The following is a 24,682-nucleotide window of genomic DNA, read 5'->3' on the forward strand; positions in this document are numbered from 1 at the left end:
AAACTATACTGACGCCCGTCTCGAAACAGTAAGTCTTGTGTGTGCGTGCGATGGTCTAAGGCAGGCACCGGCAACCCGCGGCCCTCGGAACTTTTTGCTGAGGCCCTCCAAATATAATTCATGGTGTTTAAAATTTTAATTATGTAGCTTAAATTGTTATAAATATATAAATAATATTTAATCAATGCGAGATAAGCTATGATCGAAAACGTAATCTAATCTTATGTAATGTATATATCGTCGATTATGACAAATACGTATTGGTTATGGCCTTAGTGGCTTAGTGCAGTTCGTTTCGAAACATTCCAACGTGAAGTTTAAATTTCAACTGTTTTATAATAACCTATCAATTCAATGTCAAAAAAACGTAAAATTAGTGATGAACATCGTACATTCAACGAATCATGGACGGATTTATATTTTTTTATCGAAAATAAAGGTAAACTAATTAAGGTAAATTAATTTGCAAAAAAACCATTTTAACTGTAAAAGAGTATAATGTTAAACGTCACTATGAAACAGAGCATAAATTAAAATTTGACACTCTCACTGGTGATCTTAGACAGATTAAAATAAATAATTTTCATCAACATCCAATTTAAAAGCGGATATAAATGAATTGGCGGGAAAATTTCAACCTCAAAAATCACACTAGTAACTTAATATTTGTATACTAAATTGCATTCAAGAATTAATTAATAATTATTTTTAAACTTTTAAATTGTCTCTACTAATGTATTTAATTAAAAATTAGTTAATAAGCACAACTGCAATGTTAAATTCATAATATGTTTGTTGCTATCTGTAAATATATTAGTATTATTTGTTAAAATTATATTTTTTAATATTTTAATTTTGTATGCGGCCCTCCATTAAAAACTGAAACAAATTATGGCCCGTGTAGGTAAAAAGGTTGCCGACCCCTGGTCTAAGGTGATCCACAATAAGAATATTATATAGAATTATTAAAAGCGGCTGCGAAAGCACAGAGTTTTTACGATGTATTCAAAAAATTGTCATAGAACCGATAGTGTATGACGATACAACTTACTTTAACGAATTACAGAAGTTTAAATTAATTTCGCTGATGGACAGTAGTTTTTCGGCTTTGTTTTATCGATCGGCAGCATACGACCATTTCATTAAAAAGCTTATCGGGTTCTTTCAGATTCTCATTCCGTGAATATTTTCCACAGTGCTTAAATGTTAAAAGGAATCTCGGGGAGAAAATTGTAATCCCCATATTGTTCTTAAAGTAGGGCTTTACAATAATAAAAAAAAATCTTATTTTTCCCGAAAAGTTTACTGATTGCGATTGGCGATGGGACAATTCTCGTGCCGCATTGTAATACTACTAATACTTAATGAGATACGTATATTTGAAATAATATGTAATCATTTATTTTGAAAATGTCTAGTAAATTATAGCATGAATAATTTTAAAATACCTATATGTATTTTTTTTTTACATTAGGTAATTTTAAATAATAAATTGATTATATATTGAACTTTGATAATGACATGTACTTATTGAGTACTTATTAAGATATTAAATTCATCAATTTAAAATGCTTAATTCGGTTATACCCAACTAATATATATGTATATATTAACCAATACATTATAATGTATTTTATGCAAATTGTATATCTTATACAATAACAATCAAGGTGATAATAGTATTATAATATTATTTGATTTAATCGTACTTTCAGTTTTTTTTTACCAAAAATAAAAAAAAATGTACAATCACTATTTATTCACAAACATTTTGAAAAACGTTATTTACATGATAAATATTGTGTTAATGAATGGACTGCGATATGAATAATTTATTTGAAATTATAATAACAATAACATGTAACAACTAGCAGGAGAAAAGTTGCATAATGTTATAAACAGAAGAGATAAAAATGATAGAATAAAATACGTACATAAATAAATGTTGACGGCTAAATTATTATTACGCAACGAATAATAGAAAAAAGTTAAATTAAATTTCTACGTGTAAACAAAAAGCTGATATATTCCATATAATTTTTTCACTAGAAACAGAAGGAATAGCCTAAAAACATGTTTACACGGATCGCATGCGAATAAATTTAAAAAGTCCGTTTGTACAACTGCAGATACATTACGTTACAAGAATGAATGTCTATTTAGAATACTCATCAAAATACAATAATTTAGTTTTTACTCGTTACCAGTTATGGAGGAGTTTAATGCAGTTCGACGAGTCGAGTCTTCAGCCATCCTTGAATTCGTTCGAAATGTAAAATACAAATAAAAATTGCGGTTCTACGGTACATATTAGAGATATGGTATACGTATTAGGAGGTATCTCTACTCAACCCGGTAAACGTATTATTTTGGCGACTGTGATATAATCGTAGCCAGTTAGGCCGATATTTGCATCAATTTTCAACGACAGAAAAATGCCGCCCAAAGTGTCGTCTTCTGCGAAATACTTTTTCCATGCCCAAACGTATAGAGGTTTTAGCTAACTATAACATTCACAGAACAGACAACAGGGACAGTTTCAGCGACCATTGCCTACAGTTTCTCAAACGTTGTTTACCCAAGTGGATCGGCGACTGTAGAGCAGCTGTGTTTGTACTATAGAACAGATTGTAGTTGTTAAAAAGTCTAGAAAATAACTATTTTCCTATTTGTGGTATCTCATCGAATTACTTTTTTTTTTTACTAACGTTTAACTTATATAATATATAAACTTATGTTTACGAAACTTATTAGTTTATCAAATAGCTTCTTGCATGTTACAACATGTGTTTGAAGTATATTTTTGGTTTTACTTACACTCAAAACATAATAAACTAAAATGTTTGATTTCGTGTATAGTGTATACCCAACTTAAATATTCGAAATCCAATTGATATAAATATTTTAAAAGTTGAATTATTAAATTCCATTAAGAATTCACTCAGCTGTGTAAGTTTTAAAGTTTACGAGGTGCAGGGCAGATGGCCAAATATTTAGGAGGGTGCGGGAAAATATGCGGCGAGATAACCTATATAATAATATACAAAAAGTAGAAACCTAAAATGTAATTTTATTCACCGATTACCAAATAACCGGTCGGTCTAGGTCAACTATTTTACGATTCGATTAGATTTCAAAACACATCAGAGGCACATGCAGTGGTGTGTGTTATTATACAATTATAGGGCGCACACTGCACATTATATATTTGTTTTGTTTATCAAATAAATCAAATAAAAGACAATATTCCAAAATCTTGTTGGTATAGGATTGCCAGAAATGTGTACACGACCGGAAGCGACGGTGATCCGTTTTTGCCACGGGCGAGCTATAGTCGTGGATTGACGTAAGTCCGAATACGAACTAAGAAAACCCCTCATATCCCGCGATCGGACTTATAACGAGGTCATATTATTATTATAACAATCATCGACAAAAAGAGGAAAAAATTATTATGTAAACCTTACGTAGTACACTCCACGGCGTGTCGTACTGGGAGTTGCTTAGAAATCGGTCGCGTCACGCACTGGGTGGCGGTGGTGGATTTTGTTTCGTATTTTGTATACAGGACGATTGTGTTGTTGTTTAATGCACGAATCATTATATAATACTTCTGCGACAGAGTATTATAATTATATTTACGAATTTGATTTTTTTCGGAAAATTTTATTTATAATAATATATCACTGAGACGTAATAATAATTGTGCCCTATATAATATTGTAATAGGTCTCAACATATTTTTACTGTAAAGCCTCCCTTCAAATCTGTCGGAAAAGTAATAACTTTTGATTTACAAACGGAATCCTATACTGACATTATGGTTTTGGATTCTCAAAAGTAGTAGTTTTTTGGCGATTTTTTATATGAATCGATCTGACATATAGGACATGCGATAGTATATAATTTTACTGGACAACATTTAATTATTGTTATACGCTTGATTTCAGCCATTTTCCGAAATCAGATAGTTACAGCGAGTGATCGATATACTCTCAGATCACATAACACACATATATTTTTGCAATTGGGGAGAAATGTCACGTTTGCTGTAATAATAGTTTTAGAAATCGAGAAACCAGTTATACGCAAAAACGGTTAGGTACATATTCGTATCGAGAAAATCGCTCTGTATATAATACGTTTATTATTATTATAATAATATTATATTGTGGCGGGAAAAGAGCTCGTCGGCGACGAGCAAGAAAAAAAAAATACATTATGTGATTGGCAGCCGTCATGAAAAGGCACTCTACGCGGTGAATTTATGCCGCCGAGACGTCGGTCGTCACGCACGATTTTCCGTCGAAAAACGCCATCGTTATGCCGCCGCAAGAATGGATAATAATAATCGTAATAGGTAGTAATATTATAGGCGAACGAACAAACGAACGCGACCGCGGGCGATGGTCTGACCTATTTCGCGGGTGGAAGGGTAGTATAGCCTTACCGAAACGACTGTCGGTATTATGTTCCATTATATATCAACACTATTATCAATAAACAAATTATCCGAATTTTTCCCCTTACCAACCGGCAGTTTGTGATAGTTTGCAGCTTTATAAATTTTCAATTTTTTCGGCAGTTTTACGATAGGTATACTATATCGTAGGCGTGTTTTTAGATTCCGAGCGGAGCAAGGAAGCTAGTGGTTTCACAATGGTGATTATTTTTTTTTTTTTTTTTTTTTTATCCTTTATACCAAATGTTTACCAGAAGGAGTGCTTTGATTTAAACATAATATTATAGTACCTATTATCTTTTAGCAAATGGGATCAAGGTGGTACTTTGGACAGATCATTTTTCGATTTTCTCAATAGTTATTTATTGCCACGGGAAAGACTACCGACACATTACGAAAAACCGCTAAAAATGGGATTTCTAATACTTTGTTTATCATCATAGCAACGAATAAAAAATAATAATATAATAATATTAATTCAACTTACAGGCTATAATAAATAATAACAACATAAAATATCCAGACTGACAAACCGTCTCCGCTCAGAATCGTTTTTCTTATACAATGATATTTTATCATTGAATTCAAGTTTAATACAATCCATTATACATTGACCCACTTGTAACCTACTGTACAGCAGAGCGACATCTACTTACCCACTTTTTTAATGTATAACACTTATTTAAAAAAAAATAATTTATTTCATTTCCTAAGCAGAATGTTTTCCTGATAATTTCTTCAATGTATAAAAATCGAATTTCGAATGATGACTTATGAGTACCTTGTACCTACTTGCAGTTAGACGAGCAGAGTAGTACGCCTAGTGGACCGATATTTCGTGGGGTACGAAACCTAATGATGTGCCACTCCACACACCTAAACTTTTAATACTTATAAGTTATAACTAATAAACTACCTACGCAATTCTATATTATAGGTATTGATTTATTGTCCGGCGCTCATTATATATATGATAGTAAAATTATCAATAATACGATATTGACGTCGAAAAGAAATAGTCTCGATACTTATGTACAAGTCACACGTACCTACCTATTATTATTATTATCATCGTCATCTAATCTATGTTAATATCTATACATTATAATATAAGATTCCATCGATAAGAATGATTTAGGTTCGTGGCCCACAGTGATCTAAATCTATTATTCAGGAATAGCTACCTATACTCAACTCTTCATTGTACATTAGGTATACTATTACCTCTCATATCATATTAAACCGAGTACAATAACTGCACAGTATTCAATTTCATCATCGCTCTATCTATATTCGAATGCATCGAATGTATTATGCAAATAGTTTGGTAAATAAATAGGCACCTATATATATTTATACATATTATACATATTGTATGCGCATCGTTAGGTTAGTTGGTTCATATGCATATTGTATAAATCTCATTTTCACATTCCACGGATGATATCATCAAGAGCCGTTTCAGAATGATAATAAGCGTAAAACGAAATTTAACAATTTCTGCGTGTGGTGCACTTATGTTATCTATTTGTACGTAATATTATAAACTACGCTTATATGTGCATATACGCAGACAAAATGTTTTCACAAGGTGAGAAAGCTAATAGTGACATAAACGGCCTATGTAGGTCTGTATTTTTTTTTTTATAAAAATGTAATTGTAATGAGTTTTTTCCTCACCAATTTTAAATCGTTATGACTTATGATAGATCGTATTTACAAATCATCGCGTTCGAATAACGATCGAACACTGGGCAACTCTGTCGAAACGTCTTTTCAATTGTTTACAGTTTTCCTAAGCTAAAGAAAAAACTACATAGAGAATTGAAAATCCCCTTCTTTGAAATAAGTACCCTAAAGAGATTTATTACCTATAACGGTGTTACGTGCGGCGTTCAAAGCGTTTATTCTTGCCAACGAGGTTTTCCGGCGTCCATAAAAAAAAAAAAAAATTTAGGATCGCTTTTACGGGGTCCATTACTACGCAATATTCGAAAGAGTCAATAGTCGCGGAGAAAAAAAATTCCGAGTGTTATATCAGAGATTCGTCGATTTCGATATTGTCGACCATCCGATGACGACGCAATGTGCACCAAAATAATATTTCTTAAATCGTAAAAAAAATTTGGAAGATATTGTGTCTGGCCGACATCTAAATCTGAAACGGATCATCACATGTCCTACACGGGACTCTGCTCATTGTGGAGATGTCACGGCCACTATAATATATTACATACAAACCATCCGCTATATTGTAAAATACGTCTACGGTGTTGGGAGAAATCCGAGCTCGGCGATGGAAGACTATGTACGCGCTCGGGGAGGTCAAACGTCTCTCTGCCGAATCACAACGCGGAAATGAATAATCGATGTGCCCAGGTATTTACTTACGGGGCGTTGGGGGGGGGGGGGGGGGGGGGTTGGAGGCCTACCCACCACGGTCTCGTAGGGGTGGTCGGCGAGTGGGCGAATTTGGTCGGTCCGGAGAACTTAGGCGTTTCGACACGATTGTCCGAGTATGATCTATATGCGAACGACGCCCGAGGCGAACAACAAATAAGTTCGTACGGCCATCAGCGCCGACTGCTGTTTTTGATGGGTACTTATAGTAATTATTATAATCGCCACACATGACTTAGGGCTGTATTATTATTATTATATTATCGTTATTATGATTCGCAAGTAATTTGATACGCATCATTACTATAATATATATTATATAGGTAACGTAGTTTGATTAGTTTAATGCAATTATCCGTCGCGTTCCACATTAACCTTTTTCGCATGGTCCGAAGACGATTGGGGGGGGGGGGGGGGGGGAGTGAAATCTAATAAATCCATAATAATGTAGGCATGAGGTTTGGTAAAATTTATAATAAAAATCGTTGACTACAGATCCGGGTAACACATTAAAATCCGATAAAAAAAATGATATCTGTTAAATTTTAACGGTGAATGTGAATTAAATGTTTAAAAAAAAATTCCTGTAATGTTTGAAATTCTAATACGGTAGCTATTTAATGGTCATATAATTCTAGTTCGGAAGTAGCCAAACTCCATTATAAAAGATTTAGGAATCGTCCTCCGTGGACATCCTAATCCCTAATCACATCTGATTGCGAACTTGATGGCTTCCAATAATCTCCCTGAAAATCCCCCTTGTCGTCTAAAATGTAAATCACGCAGAGACCTTATAACCTAAACCAGTCGCTGAACAATGGACGGCTATCATCCAACACACAAAGCGTTGCCAATATTTTTTCATATTACTACGCTTATTATACGTAATATTCTGTACAAATTGTATATTTTTATTTTCTATAAACAAAAAAAAAAAAAAAATTCGGAAACGCCGAAGTTACAAAGACCGAAAAGAAACGGACTAAAAACTGTTACAAATAACGACACAACATCGGGATTACAAATTGTTTGTAAACTGTAATGCATTGGCGATGGGTGGGCTTTGTTGAAAAAAAAAATTGGTCAGTCTTACGTCTGTATTTTGAGGGCTTTATCATATGAAACCGTCATACAAGAAATATATAATATGGTGTATTAGAACAACAATCGTTTCATATTGTATTCACAAGGTTGCTGTCGGGGTGACCCCATATTGTAATAATTGAATTGATCCTCACCGTTGCACTCGTCGTCGTTCCGGCGCCTTCGGATGCGCCAGAGTGCCGCCAGGATACATATTATTATTTAATTAATTAAAATATTTCGGTTAAACACAACGGTTTTTACTTTACGCTAAGTTATAATAGGCACCGACTATAGATAATATACTGGTATAATATGATATTATTATGTAACTCGTGCGGTGTACACGCTACGGATATCATAATATAATAATAAATTAAGTTGCTTCCACGAAAGCGCTCCACGATAGAATGGTAATAAGCAATGAATAATAAACCCGACGTACAGCTATTTTCCCCTAACGATCTCCATAAATCTTTATACATTTTTTCGCGATATTCTCCGACACTATACACAGCTATATCATGTCTGTTCGGCGACAAACACATACGAAACATCCATTACCGGTCGACGAGGATGGACAGACTATATCTGAACTATTGGTATTACATTGTTTATATTATTGCACTATTCGATTCGTTTTCGTACGAATATAAAAGTAATCTACGCATACCGATGATGTCGAAACAAAAGGCGGACAAAGCACACTGAGATTTTTGAAAATTTGACGACGTTTTGCGTGTGTGTAAATCGTCATCGATATAGAACAACGTTTACAGAATGTGACGACTGTTTTAATTAAAATATATTATAATATTACGTGGACACTATATTATCATAGTATGTATAATATGTCACTCTCTCTCGAGTCACACATTATTGGCATACAACAAATAATCTGACGACTTCCGACCAATTCTTTGCGCCATTGCAGACTTAAGAAAATTATTTAAACTTTTTTGTTTGTTCGTTTTAATGGTCTATGCACTCGAAATTCGTGTGAAATACGTGACATGGGTTTCGGAAACGTATGGCTACATTAAATGTCGGTGGTCGAGTAAGTTTTTATTAAATGCAACAAGACGAGAGATTTTTTTTACCCAAAATGATTGACATTAAATTATTTGGGTATTTTTTTTTCGCTTTGTAATTGTTTGTAATAATTGTTGATACTGCAATAGCCATTCAAATTATATATATAAAAAAAAAAATAGGAACATTATTACCATACTTTGATTAACATTGAAAATATAATTTCGACATAACCGAAAATATTAATGTTTTAATATTTTAGTGGATACCGTAGCGAAAACCAAAACGCAACCGAGATATTTGCATATAATATATACTCTGTGAAAAATGAAAGAGATATTGAGGTAAGTATGAAAATTTCAAAATTTTAAATGGTTTCATGCACATATAATATTATATATACACCTGTAATTCATTAGGGCATTGTGAATAATGAAACATCAACACACGCATATCCTAACCAAAAGTTTGGGGTTTTATGATATTAAAATAAGAGAGGTTTTATGCCATTTTACAGCGTTCAACTTAGGATTTCTTAAACATCTCCACAACAAAGTCTATTTAAGAATGTTGTAGTACGTTTAGTTTTTAGCCTTTTAGGACTATTGTTGGTTAGATCTTCTATTATACGAAGACATCACATTAGTAAATCACAGTTAATCGAGATCATTTTAAAAATAAATCTTTTCACTGTACGAAATCAAATAGTTTTATATTATTATTATTATTATTATTATTATTATTATTACATTTTTATTTTATCTCATCAATAATTCAGTTATTTTGTTGTACCTAATTGAAAACATGCGTTATTCATTGGGACTTGATACATTTCATCACTACGTGTATTGTGATTTACCATTGATACCTACACAATGCAATTTTCAAAATATTTAGATAAATGTTGAGTTATTGAAAAACCACGGACCTATCATAAACATTTAAACATCGTAATTTGCGTGGTACTTTGGTATATTGACTTATAGAAGTCGCATAATAACAACTTGCATAGTGCCATTTGATGAAATAATATCACCTATGATAATATTATAATTATTATTATGTAATAAATGCAAATTGTTTTGGACAAAAATTAGTATAACCTACCTACCGGAGTACTTATAGAAAAATGAATTATTAAATAGCAATATTATAATATAATAAATCTATATAATATATAAAAATGAATGTTTGTCTGTATGTCTGTGTATGTGTTCTTTATGATGCATTCCTAAACGGCTGGACCGATGTTGATGAAATTTAGTACAGAGATGGATTAGACCTCTGGGCAGAATATGGGCTAATTTAAGATGGGAGAGAACCAACCCCCGAGAGGTGCTCAAACCAGGATTTTGAGATTTCCGATTTTTTTGTTTATAATTTGTTGCCGTGGGTTATAAAGCTGTTACAATAATAATTATTGGTTGCCTTGGTTTAAAATGGTTGCTAACCATTATATTATAAAATAAAACATATTATTCGTATAGAGTTGGCATTTTTAATGGGCAACGAAGAGCACGGAATCAGTTAGGATAATATAGAATTATATGCCTAGGCTATTAAATAAATGTAGACCTTCCCCACTCATGGCCGTTTTTAAAATGATTTATCATTGAATTCAAATTCAACACATCTATTTCAATGGCGATGTACACTGAACGACACTTAACTCTACAGCAGATCGACTTCCCCAGTTATTTTTATTATTTACATTTCGGTAAACAATAAATACGTGTATAAATGATCACAGAACAAATTTCCAGTTCGATTGGTTAATAATTCGTACATATTTGAACTCGTTTTATTTTCAACTGACTGAGTTCACAAACGGTCCATCAAAAGAAAATCGGTGTTGAAACAAATTGAGAATTTGCGATTATTTCGCTAACGAGTTTTGAAATATAACTCGATTTTTGATTGGAAAAATAAATAGAAATTAAAACGCGTAAATAACGAGAGCCAAGGAAAAATCATAAACATTATTCTGTTCAAATAAAGCATCAAATATACATAATATGTTCATTTTTCTTACGTTCGTCACAGATATTTTTTTGTTTTTTTTATTCTGTTTTAGCTTTTTGATGATATATTTAGAATAATATATGTCACAGCTCAAAGGTAGAGGTTTCGTGTACTGAAGTCGTGACATAAAATTTACTACATCAACCGTGTGTTGTTCACCGTATACGATTTGACACATAATAATTAAAACTGTCCACCTGTCAAAAAATATGTCTCGCCCTGCAACTTCGGCTAGATATAATTAAAAATTAGTACTTATTTCTATTCAAGTGATGAAATATGTGTGTATGTGTGAGCTGTTAAAAAAATAATAATAAAAACTACACACTAAAAATATATTATATAGCTGATACTGCCATACTGATACTTATGTATTAAACTATTCTGAAATGTAATAAACCAAGTCATTGATATAATTTAATACTATCAAAAACAACGGCAGTCATAAAATTGTTGATTTAAGAAAAATAGAAAATGTTTATTTTAAAAACGTGTCAAATAATTTAACCGAATATATCGAATAGAGAATAATATACTTTTTTTTTTGGCATAAAAATAAATATTTATTTAGAAACACTTCACAAGATTCCAAATTGCTTGGATTTTTACATGCATTTAATGAAGTGTTTCTCTGGGTGTATTTCAAGTATGAAATTGTTATATTAAACATAGGTTTAAGACACTGCACAGGGCACAGTTGAAAATGTTTACAATTGTAAAACTTAATGTGTCAGATTTAAAAAAAATCTACCAAACTTCTTGAAATACATACAAAAGTAAAACGTTTGGCACTTCATCTAACCCCTCAGGCCTTAACCATTCTTATTTAAAATACGTATTTGCTCGAACCACCCTTAAAATATTTATGCTATCTTTATTCAAAGCTACATAAATCCTAGATTACGATTTGGTCTTAAATTGTACGAGAATTCAGAAAGTTATAGCAAAGATTTTACTATAAATTTATTATATTGTCAATTGTTTATTCAATGTAGGTACAATAGCCCAATTATAGTATGAAATGTATATGTTTATTCAAAAGTCGGAACAGATTTAATCTAGTCTAAAACAGTCGGTCAGCTATAACTCAGTACAGTAGGTACCTATATATAACATTAAAACGTATTTTTAATTGATTTGCACTTGGCTTCGACGACTTGACCAATAGCGCTTTATAAACTTACATTTTTGTAATTACAATTTTTCATACCTATTTATATTATTAATACATTTATACATTTATACATAATATGATAATGAACAATCACAATAATAATAACAATTGTAATTACGTCATTTTATTTTATATTTAAAAATTAACTGCGTCATATTAGTTTTGATTTTATTTAATCGAGTTTAATAAAACTTAGAATTACCTGCGTACTTAAAATCAAAAGACTCGTTTTAAATACCCTACTCTGTTGCAGGTCACGTAGTACATTAAAGTAGAACTTAGAAGTTGTGGTGAACATTGGTAGTAGTTACATGGTAATTCACTCTGTATATAACGTCTTTGATACTTTGAATTTCGAAATATTTATCTATTTATGCAGTGTTGTAATTTAAATTATTCCAGAAGTTATATTGTCCAGCCGAGTCATCCCGGTGGCAGATGATAAATACCATATTGTGGTTAGGGCGAGTTTAATTCACTAATATCTAAGGCACCGTGAAGTTTCGTTGGCCCAAGGCTCAGCAAATCTACCTGACAGCCCGAGGTTTTTTGTGTATGCTTTTTTAATTAAATTTATATGTTGGAATAAAAACCAATAACTTAAGCAATTTAATATTTGCATGTCTGATTTCAATTTAATCGTTAATTTTCAATTTGTATTATCGGCACCTTTAGAATTATAATAATGTTTTGTTTTGTTTTTATTTTCTAACGAACAAATAATGACAATAACGTAGGTATATCAACAAAATCATACTCAAAACTGCTTGTAACATTCTTAAATCTTCTGAAATTGTTTAGATATACCTGAACCTATAAAGGCAAAGTTTGATTAAACTTAAGAAACTTCATGAAATCCGAATCGAATTTTAATGTTTATATTACAAATCTTCCAAACTACAACTTTTTGGAAGGGGTTTTTTTATTAAAGTTCCACGCAACACAATATTTATATTTAAGTTATTTAAAGTACTATTAATAAAACAATTTTGCTTTTCGAGTAGGGTAAAACCATGTTTGATTTATGGCTAACTGTGTACGATGATTTTTTTATAAGTTATTAAATAAATTTAAAAATACATAAAATAAATTTAAAATAAGCTTCGACAAAATAAATTATATCAACGATTTATGTGATGATTTTAGGGATGGGTTGGTTATAATTGCAAGGAAAAAAAATTATTAAACACCTAATATATAAATTAAGCCAAATGTAATAATATAGTATAATACTAGTAGGTTATTTTATTTAACAATATTATGATATCAATAGGAATCTATACTTTCATTTTATTCAATCAATTTAGATTCTCAAAGTGCATTAATAATATGGGTAAATACATAAATTATTGTATTTAATTTGTCCCGTGTCGTTTATTATATTGGCGAATTGAGACAAACAGTAATACGATAAACAATGGATGAATAACGAAACCTAGACCGTATATTTATATAAATGTTTTGGGTACCTATTTAATTAAATTTATTTTACATTGATATATATTTTTTCGTATTCATGGCTGTACTGATCTCTTAATACAGAACTTGAAACACAAATTTATGATGAAATATTTTCGGTTTAAATTCTTTCCCAAAACCGCTTTATTATCGTTTTTCTTACGTAGTTACATAATATATATTTTCTGCGCACAATACTATTATAGTGTTATCATAAAGACTAACTTCCCAATAATTGAATACCAAAATGTAAGCGTATAGATGTAATATAGTTGTATTCTACTTTAATAACTTGTTTTCATGCTGTGCTTGTTCAGTAGACTTATTATGATTGTGAATTACTTCCTCTAAAATTTGAAATATTCCAACCCAAAATCATCCTTTCCACACAATAATAATGTGAGATATACATATAAGCCGCACCCAAAAAAAAAAAAATAGCGTAAAACCAGAAACTGACTCTTAGCATCATAAACCAATAACTAGAGCTGTAAATTTGTAGGAAACTACATTTTTTTTTTGTGATTGTGAAACGTAGCTTTGTAAGTACATAATTTGAATTTTTTTTGAAATGTTTCAGGTGAATAGCATTAAAACAAAATTCAAATTCAATCAATAATTTTATTATTATTTTTTTTTTTTATTAAATAAACACATTTTTAAGCATATCAAGGGTTTTTAGTGCATTAAATTCACAGTCCTTTTTTATCTGCATACAAAATGCAACTGCAGAAAAGACGACATCTCGCTGTCGTGCATTTATTTTTACATTGTGACATAATACGATTGACGATACATGCCGTGTATATTGAATCGGATATTATTGGTATTATGATAGAATTGGCCCCCAGAACTAGTTCAAGAACAGCTTGATGTTATTATTTGCGGTTATATTTTGAAAGCAAGTCAGAAGCAATGCATTCAGTTATTTGAAACGGAAAAAAGTACGATTTCATACGTGCTCTGAAAAATTTGTAAATCGTCCAAAACTGCACAAAAATATGTAATGCATTGCACCATGCGACAGTGTAATATATTACCGTCATTAGTTTAACGTTCGAAAACAAATGACATCGGTTACTGCACAGCCCCCGACTGTCGGATGTCCGGATGACGAACCATTAAAATATCGAAAATCATAAATATATATAATACGATCAATTGTTACGAAACAAACACGTCAAATCTCGGTAGGTATATTATCATACAGACACGGTATCATCAAGGACACGTCGATACAGATAACCGACGTGTCAAGACTTTTGGAATTCCTAGTTTTATTAATGCACACTATATCGAATATTCGTATAACATTCGTTATATTATATAACGTTTTGTATGATATACTAAAGAAAATATTTAAGGCCGAGGTGAATAATAATATTTATATATAGCACGCACGCTGAATATGTTAACATTTAATACACATCAAACTCTTCGACATTTGTTTAGCGGTATACCCGTCACAACGAAAAAGACATTTTTGATCAAAACTTTTCTACGGATAACAAATTAACGTTTTAAATGTTTAGTTTGTAATTAAAGTGTTTTGAAAACATTTTGCGTTTAGAATCGATAAGCATAAAAAAAGTTTTATAATCTACCAATACGCCATTGTTTGCGGGTTGAAAAAAGTTTAGAACTTGACGCGAAGAACTTAAATAAATTGATTGGTTATTTAAATGTAAATACTACATAATAATATCATGTTAATATACAATATAGATACAGTACTATTATACACGCGTGTAGTTTATGGGGAACTAATTACAAATAGTATATTCACATATTATCTGTTTTAAAGTTACTTAATGAACATGTACTCAATAAATACATTTTCAATTTCAATCATTTAAAAATAAATCTTGGTTAAGAATAAAATGTAGAAATCAACGTATAAAAAGCAAACGATTTGAAACCATCGCGTTTTAATTGTATAAACGACGAAAAACACAGTTACAACTTGCAGTATAAATTGCAGTATTAACTCGCAGATCAATAATGCGATTTCCAATAGCGTTTCGTTTTTATTTTATTAATACTATTGTTATATACTACCTAAAGTCAATAATTCACAGAGAGTTTCGGATACCCAAAAGTTTGGCAATTCAGGAGACAACGACAGTAAATTAAATCTGATAATTTTTTTATTTACGTACTTACCGTTACGAAACAAAACACACGGAAAGCTCTTGAGAAACCATGATAACTCCATAATATGGTATTTACGAGTGCACACGACACATATAATTGTATTATTTATAATTGAGATCTCGATTACTCTATAGCAGCCATAATAGCAATCTAATCATATTATGTGTATCGATGCGTTATGTTCACACCGTTGTGTCAATTATAAATTACCGATTAGTACAAAATGAACTTGAACAAAAACGGATGTATAAATTGATCGTAATCACGGTGCAAAAATGATAAAAAAAAAAAAGGTCATAGTTGGCATAACACTCGTTTGAACACGAATTTTGAGCACATTAAACGCTGTTACATATCTCGTAATAAAATCTGTAACAATCACGTGTCTATGTCATGTCGATTGACGTGATCGTATGCTTAATTCGAGCCCCATTACACTGCACGCATGTGTTTAATATAATATACATACTTAATTACACATTTTATATACACATTATTATGTGCTATATATTTTTTCAGATCCCAATTGAATAAATAAATGGGTATACAAAAATATATACCATAAAATAGTAGGTACCGGGTTTATCTATTATCTAATTTCAAATTGCCTGTTTGTGGTCAGTTCCAATAAGAGGTACGGGATTTCATGATATAATTATATCAACATTTTAACAGTAACCACTAGATATTTAGAAAAAATCAAGTTTAAAAAAATTATTTTTAAGTAGTTTGAAGTCATTATAAAACAAAACATATTCGTAAAGAATGATACTTTTGCTTTGTAGTCTTCATTTTTATAATTTTTACTTTTTGAACGACAACATACATTTTAATTTTTAATTTTAGAACATTTTGCGGGGTACCCATGTTATACTCCATTCGTCCAAACATTAAATACAAATTATATATAACTAATTAACAACTCGTTAGAAATTCAATTTAAATATAACACAAATCTGTCAAGAAGTTCCATCACTGGATGGATTTTTCTATCAAGCCTACAAACCCATCAACTCCCACAGTGCTTGTACTCGTTGTAGAAAAAAAAAATTTACAGATTGTTTAATAAATTAATGCAACAAAAAATATAAAATATCACATATTTTAGACAAAAATATAGGTACTTCTTTTAATTTAAAAAAAGTAAACACCTAAAAATTAATAATGATAAAATATGTAACTAGTTAAAAACTTGTATACCTAACTATATACAGAGATACCTTTATAATGACTTCAAATTACGAAAACAATTTTCAATTTAATGATAGTGAAATCTCTTAAATGAATCAACCTGTATACGCGAAAGGTTTATTTTATTGTATTGCAATAACCTGTGTATAGATCATAGATGCGTGTACATCTATAACTAATACAGTTTTATTGAAAAGTAATCACCCCAACGGAGATAAATGATTTCCAAAAAAAATAGTTTAAAGTTGTAACAACGCGTTTCCGGGAAAAATAACGAGTTCATCTAAAAACTTTTTGACATTATTAATTTATTATGATTGACGTGAAATTATCGAATGCGAAAAACCCTGCGGTAACCGAATTCCACAATCTTCGCTCGATCAGGAAAACTTTGCAATCAGTCATCGATGTACAGTTTTCAGAAATTGATCGATGAACAACCATCCCATTTTGTACCCACCTAGTACCTATAGTGATCATAATAATAAATTATCAATACAAATTATTACATATTAAAATATTACAACATATTCCACTTTGGTACTGTATCGTTACAGATTTTTAATAAAATTCACATTATTTATATGTAATTTTACAGTCAATGTAAACTACAGGTACAGATCGTTTGAAAATATTTCGTAATAAACGAAAAATAAGTATATATATTGTAATATTATTATGAAAGTATTCGTTGATCTTTAATTCCGTTCGAATAATTTAAGTTATTCAAGTAACCTAAGGAATGGTATTTCGTATTTTTTTTACAACCTTTTAAAAAAGCAATTGGATCTATATTATTTTTTAATGGTATTTCATCGAATTTGCTACGAGGTATCTCTGATAGAGATTATACAATTACGTCAATAATACCGAAAAGGTATTTCGAAGATATTATTTCCACGGTACGTACCCCTCCCCCGTTTGGAATCATCATTCACCAGTTCAATTTCGTATCGCTGGTAAGTCTCAATTTCACCCACGTTTACGTTTCGATTTAATTATAAAATAATGGTTGATGACATCCGAATGAGAGTGAAATTATATATTAAACGACGCAATAAAACGTATAAACGTAAATATATATATATATATAAATTAATTAAACGCGATCTAAATCAAGGGGCAAAATAAACGGGGAAAAGTATGACGGCCGTTAACGGTTTTCGGCTTAACGAATATTTAATGAACGTTTTTAAAAAACCGACAAATTATGAAGAACGATAAAATCAGCGGTATGATGATTTCGAAAAGAATGAATACAATCTTCATATCGGTTTGTTGAATGCTATAAATAGTACTTAGCGTTATAATATAGTTGACTATCGTTTAAATACACGCGTTATGATGATGATATTTATTTTTTCTTTTATTGATCTTAAGCATCGGAAACTATAAGCATTTTCGTTGGGGGGTTACGACGGTGGTTAAGGAACACGTGTAAAGGATTCGTCACTAAAAACCCGCGGATGGTCACCCATCCGCGAACTCGTGACGCCGACCTATGCCCTATCCAGAACACTTAAGTAACTGGCGACCAACGAGCCACACCAGGCCTCCGATTATATATGCTGATAATTAAATATCCTATATTATAAATTATAATCAATATCGAAATGAAGAGGTTATACGACTTTTTTTTTTATACGGCTGAATTCGGTGCCACGACTGCGACGACACACATCATACATAACTAACACGATTCATATAATTATAGTTCCAGCGTGGGTAGAACTTAATAATAATAATGCTATTAACCAACAAGCTCAATTAAATGTTTAGAGAAAAACTTCAACATAATACTATAGTATTATTCTGTAACACTTTTTCGTAATAGTAACGATACTTTTTTTTCCTTTAAAAATTGTTGTTTTCCTATGACCTCCAATTATATGCGAAAATAATTTGAAAAAAATCGAAAAACGAGAATGTGGACACTGAAACGAACTTGGGATCGCCTTGTTCATGCATGTAATTTATCCAGTGATTTTTACGGAAAATGAAGAAAAACGACGAGACCGTCAGCCGTGCCCGGAGGCTCGTACAGATAGTGCGCCGATCGTTGAAAAATGTGACGATAAAAATAAAAAGGGGGGAGCGCGCAGGTGAAAACGTTGCGGCGACGGCAGCGGCTTCGGCGAGTGTGCGACGGGCGCGCAACAGTGGTCACCCATCCGCGAACTAATGACGCTTGACCCAGAACACTTTGGTGACTGCCAACCACCGAGCCACCGATTATAAATGCTGATAATTAAATATCCTATATTATAAATTATGATCAATGTATATATTGTTTTCCTATGACCTCCAATTATATGCGAAAATAATTTGAAAAAAATCGAAAAACGAGAATGTGGACACTGAAACGAACTTGTGATCGCCTTGTATATACGATACATGCGTGTAATTTATCCAGCGATTTTTATGGAAAATGAAGAAAAACGACGAGACCGCCAGCCGTGCCCGGAGGCTCGTACAGATAGTGCGCCGATCGTTGAAAAATGTGACGATAAAAATAAAAAGGGGGAGCGCGCAGGTGAAAACGTTGCGGCGACGGCAGCGGCTTCGGTTTCGGCGAGTGTGCGACGGGCGCGCAACAGTGTTCAAAAGCTCTGCGCGCCGACCACAACCCGCAGCGTTGTACGCGCCCGGTCGAGTTGCCCGTTTAATTTTTCCGCCGTTGGAGAACTTTCGTTTTCGGTATTTTTCGCCTCGTTTTCCCCCGTTCTGAAAACTTTCGCCAATCTCCGTCGATACACCGCAAACTGTGCTCTCGTCCGTACACTCGAGTCGTCGCCGTTGCTCGTTCGCCACCGAAATTTTATATTGTTTCTCACCTCCTCGAACACCCGCGGTCGACTTCTTACACTACGTGTCATTTTTTTTTTTTTTGTATCCTCGCGCATCAGAATAGATCGTCGAGTACGTAGTGGTCAGCCGCCACCACGCCATGGTCTTGTTTTGAATCATATCCAATCAACAGAATAACATAGTAGAAAAAAAATCTTTGATTGTCTTACAAACAACAGCGTTCGGCCGAAAATAATACATAAACCGATTGCCACTGTTTCACCGAAAACCACGGAACCCGTAAGTATATGATTTCGTTTAAGATATTTTTTGATCTATCATATAGAGTATATCTTTTTTATTTTTACGCAGTTGCAGTATAATAACCTCAGTATTTATAGACGTACTCGCGTTTTCAATATAATAGTTATAATTCATAACACGACATTGCTGGTTGGGTTATTATTTATCTTGTTGATGAAACTTTATATAGGTATTATAATTAAATTATGAAATAAAATATTATGGATCGTATAACATAATTCGGTCATACGTAGTGTTACCGGTGGTTTTAATAAAAATTCTCTGGGATGTGGTTTAGTATTATAATTTATAGTGATTATATTATATTGTTTTTATAGCGATGAAACGTCTTCTGAAGTAAGTGCCCATAAAGCTAAAAATAACCATAATTTTGAAGTGAAAATTAATATTGCATCAACCGTATAGTAAATATGTTTTATTTTTTTTTTTTTTTTTTTTTTTTTTTTTATTGGGTAACCCGCGGCAACATAGGCCATTGGGTGTGGGGAGGGCACTGTAGGTTTTATATTGGGTAGGTTTGGTAGGTTTTATATTGGGTAGGTTGGTACACGTGTGTGTTGTGTTTGGCAGAATTTCTAATGGGGCACCCGTAGGTTTCTGCCGTGCCCCGGGGTGGGGGGATGGCGGCACTTGTTCTCCGGACACCGTGACTTGCACGGAGAAAAATGCCGCCCAGTGGTCGAGGATCGAACTCGGACCGGCTGTGCCGAATCCGTCGCGTTAGACCACTCGGCCACCTCGTCCCCATGTTTTATTTAAATGTTACACAAATCGTATTATGTATGTAAAAAAAGTTTTTATACATTATAATAATAGACAAAAAAAATAAAAAAATCCTCAAGCACATTACAATATATATTATACCTACAATTGCAATGTTAAGCAACATTTTTATACCAGTGATTAATTCTGAAAGTATTAAATATTAATTCTAGTAAGGATTAAAATTTTAATCCATTTTGCACATAAATACTAAAGAGACATTTTTTAAATTGAGGTCTCTATAAACTTTCTAAAATAATCCCATCCATATAGTAAGATATTAATTAAATTATGCTTTTCAAGTAGTAGTAGTAACGTATGTACATTGAACTTGATAAGATTTCAAAATAATTTGAAAACTAGTTGAGATGTGTAGTATGTTTTTGGTAGAGCTTATATAAAAATATGACTTTTAACCATAGCTTCCTAAAGTTGTAAACTTTATCTAAATATAATATGTCATTTTTGCGTATAAGAATAAAGAAACTAGAACTACCTACACTCAACATTTTTAAAAGAAACTATTCATATTTAGTTGTTCATTTTGAATGCAAAGGGTAGGTAATTCAAGTGTTATCAATATCAATGTATGCGGATAAGCAATTAGTTTTTAACGATCCTGCAAAATTAAACTAACCTATTGCGGTAAAATACAACTATATCGATCCATGGATTTTACAACAATATTTTGTGTACTGGTTCTAATGTTCTATCAATAGATTGTTTTTATATTTTGTAAAATAGGTTTCAACGGTTACGTAAATATGAATGATGTCCGATGTCCGAATAAAAGTATATTTTTTCGATTCCCATAATAAATAGCAGTTGGTGATTTTCTCATGACTTAACTTCTACGGAATTCTTTATGAACTTCATACACTTGAGGTTTACAAAAGATTTATTTTTCCTTTAAAAACTACGCACTGGTCACGAGGTATGAGTATTACAAAATTACACCACAATTACACCTTTTCTTAAAGTATAAAAGGGTTTAGTAAAAAATAAAAATAAATTTAAAAATGGCGGAACACACTTGTAGACATTATTTTTACATAAAAAAAATAGTGGGTAGGTATACAATATGAATTCTTAACAAATACACATTTAAGCACGGAAATTGGTTCCTAACACGTATATAACCATTTAACAATACAGTCCATAAAATAATCGGATTTCTATATACACTGGATAGTCCTAGCATCATCGTCAATTATTTAGGTCTTTATTGAAAGTTTACAAGACAAATTTACCACATAGATGATAAATATATGATTATCCTGAAGTTTGTTTCGAGTTTACATAGAAAAGACAAGTTTACGGTGTACGCAATTAAGACGAGCGCAGACACGCGATAACAATGGCGTTAAATGCTATAGCCTACTCGTTTCGAGTACATAATAATATATCGCTCGAACGTGTTTTTCCATTAAACCATCGAAAAATGAACACTTTATTTTAAAATAATTCTGACTGAACTACTGAAGTATAATATCTCAGGAAACCGCAGTTTCTGTTAGCTCGCGCGCACGCGTGTGTATTTACCCGTTTTAATTTTATATTATCTTTTGGCCCGGGTTCGTTTTTTTTTTTTTTTGTATAAATTAATTACATTTTTTTTTTCGCCGATATGGCTGGTTTTCAACGAAAAATGTATCAGAAAAGAGACGAGATTTGTATACATGAATACAAGCTTAGGCACTGATTAAATTTCAATTAACATCAAAAATGTCCATCGAGGTGTAGAGGTATACCTATGGGAGGCGTAGTCGCGGACTTCTATAATATTTCTCAATTGTTCGGCAATTTCAAAGTTTTTCCTCGCAAAAACTTTACATACACTATAACTCCCCCCCCCCCTCTTCCTTCCGTTTTCCCATCACGACAAACAACTAAACATATTCACATATATATTTTCGAACAGCTCTCGGCCCTTATAGAGTGTACAGACTGTAGACACAGAATTACAAATACTTACCTAATACAATTACGGGTGTAGAAAGAGAGTAAGAGAAAGCGAGTACGACTAAATTAATTCCACAGGATTGAGACTTTACCGGTGTACAGACCGTCAAAGGGTTTGTCGCGGACGGTTTAGTCAAAATTCACACACACACACACACACACACACACACACACACACACACACACACACACACACACACACACACACACACATCGTTATGCATCTGTGCGTTCGTTCAAAGCGTATACACACGTCATTATATAGGTATCTCTGGTGAGCGGGGTACGAACCCGAAACCGAGTAGAGGCCAGAAATGTGTAAAGAAATAAAAACGAGTACGAAAATATTGTAATTTAGAATAGGTAATATAATGGACGGCGTGTACGTTTTGCCGAGTTTTCGGGTGAAGTAAAATATTATCGTCTCTGGACACGGAAATATACAAATCGCGTACATTATCGTACACGTCATGATGTTGTTATGAACCTAGGTATGTGATGTATGGCTTATGATATCGGTGCAGGGTTGACAGACGGAGACGGACACGAGTTCAATGAGTGTGAGAGATGATACAAAAACCACTCGTTCGGATGAGAATCCGGAACATTGAGTGTACCTATACAGTTTGCGGGATATTTCACTGTTATTGTGGTATGTTATTAACTTAAAAATATTATTAAAGTATTGATCGTATATACATACAATATCATAATATACATATTATATGTATCGTGAATAAAGTTATTTCATTATACAATAAAATATTTATCCAAGTCGATAACCATCAAAATTCAGAAAATCAGATCATATATGAATCCGGATGTCCGGAAGTCGTATATACTTTTAATGCATTGAGCATTGAAAAACCTATTAAAATATAATTACAGATATGACTTTTTTTCTCGCAATGATTTGAAACAAAATAATTTGAATATAAATTGTTGAGGTGCTTGCAAACCGCGCCTACGATTGCTTATTGTCACGTGTCCACGTCCAGCAGAAAATCTTCTCGAAATTTCTCTATTGCAGGTTTGTGCAATCAAATAGTTAGACCGATCGATGCACGTGCGACGCGTCGTCCGACAAACTTTTGCCATTATTCACCGACCAGTCGCGACGGCGCACGCGTATAGTCTGATTGAAAAATCCCGATACGATCCGAAATCCAAAATGTACCGAACGATATACTGGTTTGTAATTATATTGTAGTGAATAATAATCGAATAAAGAAAAGACGATTGCGAACCTCGGCGGACTTATACTCGGAGATACTATGGGGTAAGATGATTGGTTTACACCTAATTGCATCGTTGCGGATTAAAACTGCGAGCAGCAATATTCGTATAATTCAATCAGCCGTATTGGGGGCCGTGTTAATTTATCATTAATATTGACATTACGTCGATAAACATCGGAAAACTTGACAGTTCAATTATACATACTGATACGATTCTCTGAATAACAAACAAATACAACTATTGATGTACCAATAATAATAATAATAATACAAATGATTAATGGAGAAGCAGCTGATCGAATATATTTCATAATCAAACGCTTCGATTGAAAAGGCGTCTTTTTATGCGAATGTCCATTTAATGTCTTTGTCGGGGAAAAAAAATACGCTGTTGCAAGTAATCCCAAAGAACATAACAAAAACGCTTACTGCAGTTAAAAATTATTATTAACTCTCATTGTGACATATTTTTCTGTCTTTCTGAAAGATATTAACGTTTGATATACCTACCTACGCACTTATTTTAATCAATCTTAGCGAAACTTCTATACAGAACCAATACTTCGGTGACGTCTTTTAAACGGAAATTGTTGAATACATAATATTAAATACTCAAATATTTCAAATATGAAA

At 32.2% G+C, this 24,682-nt stretch overlaps 2 protein-coding genes across 3 annotated transcripts in view; one reads left to right on the forward strand and one right to left on the reverse strand.

Annotated features, from left to right (window-relative positions):
• LOC132941764 (14 kDa phosphohistidine phosphatase) overlaps positions 1-24,682 on the reverse strand; it is a 174,262-nt gene that overhangs the window by 44,708 nt on the left and 104,872 nt on the right. The window lies entirely within an intron of this gene.
• The window catches only part of LOC132941114 (arrestin homolog), a 108,242-nt gene continuing 102,916 nt past the window's right edge, over positions 19,357-24,682 (forward strand). Inside the window, exon 1 of the mRNA XM_061009016.1 lies at positions 19,357-20,063. The gene's annotated coding sequence lies outside the window, so the exon portion shown is untranslated. The remainder of the gene's footprint in view (positions 20,064-24,682) is intronic.

This window comes from Metopolophium dirhodum, chromosome 3 (genome assembly GCF_019925205.1).
Source record: "Metopolophium dirhodum isolate CAU chromosome 3, ASM1992520v1, whole genome shotgun sequence".
In the NCBI taxonomy this organism is placed as follows: Eukaryota; Metazoa; Arthropoda; class Insecta; order Hemiptera; family Aphididae; genus Metopolophium; species Metopolophium dirhodum.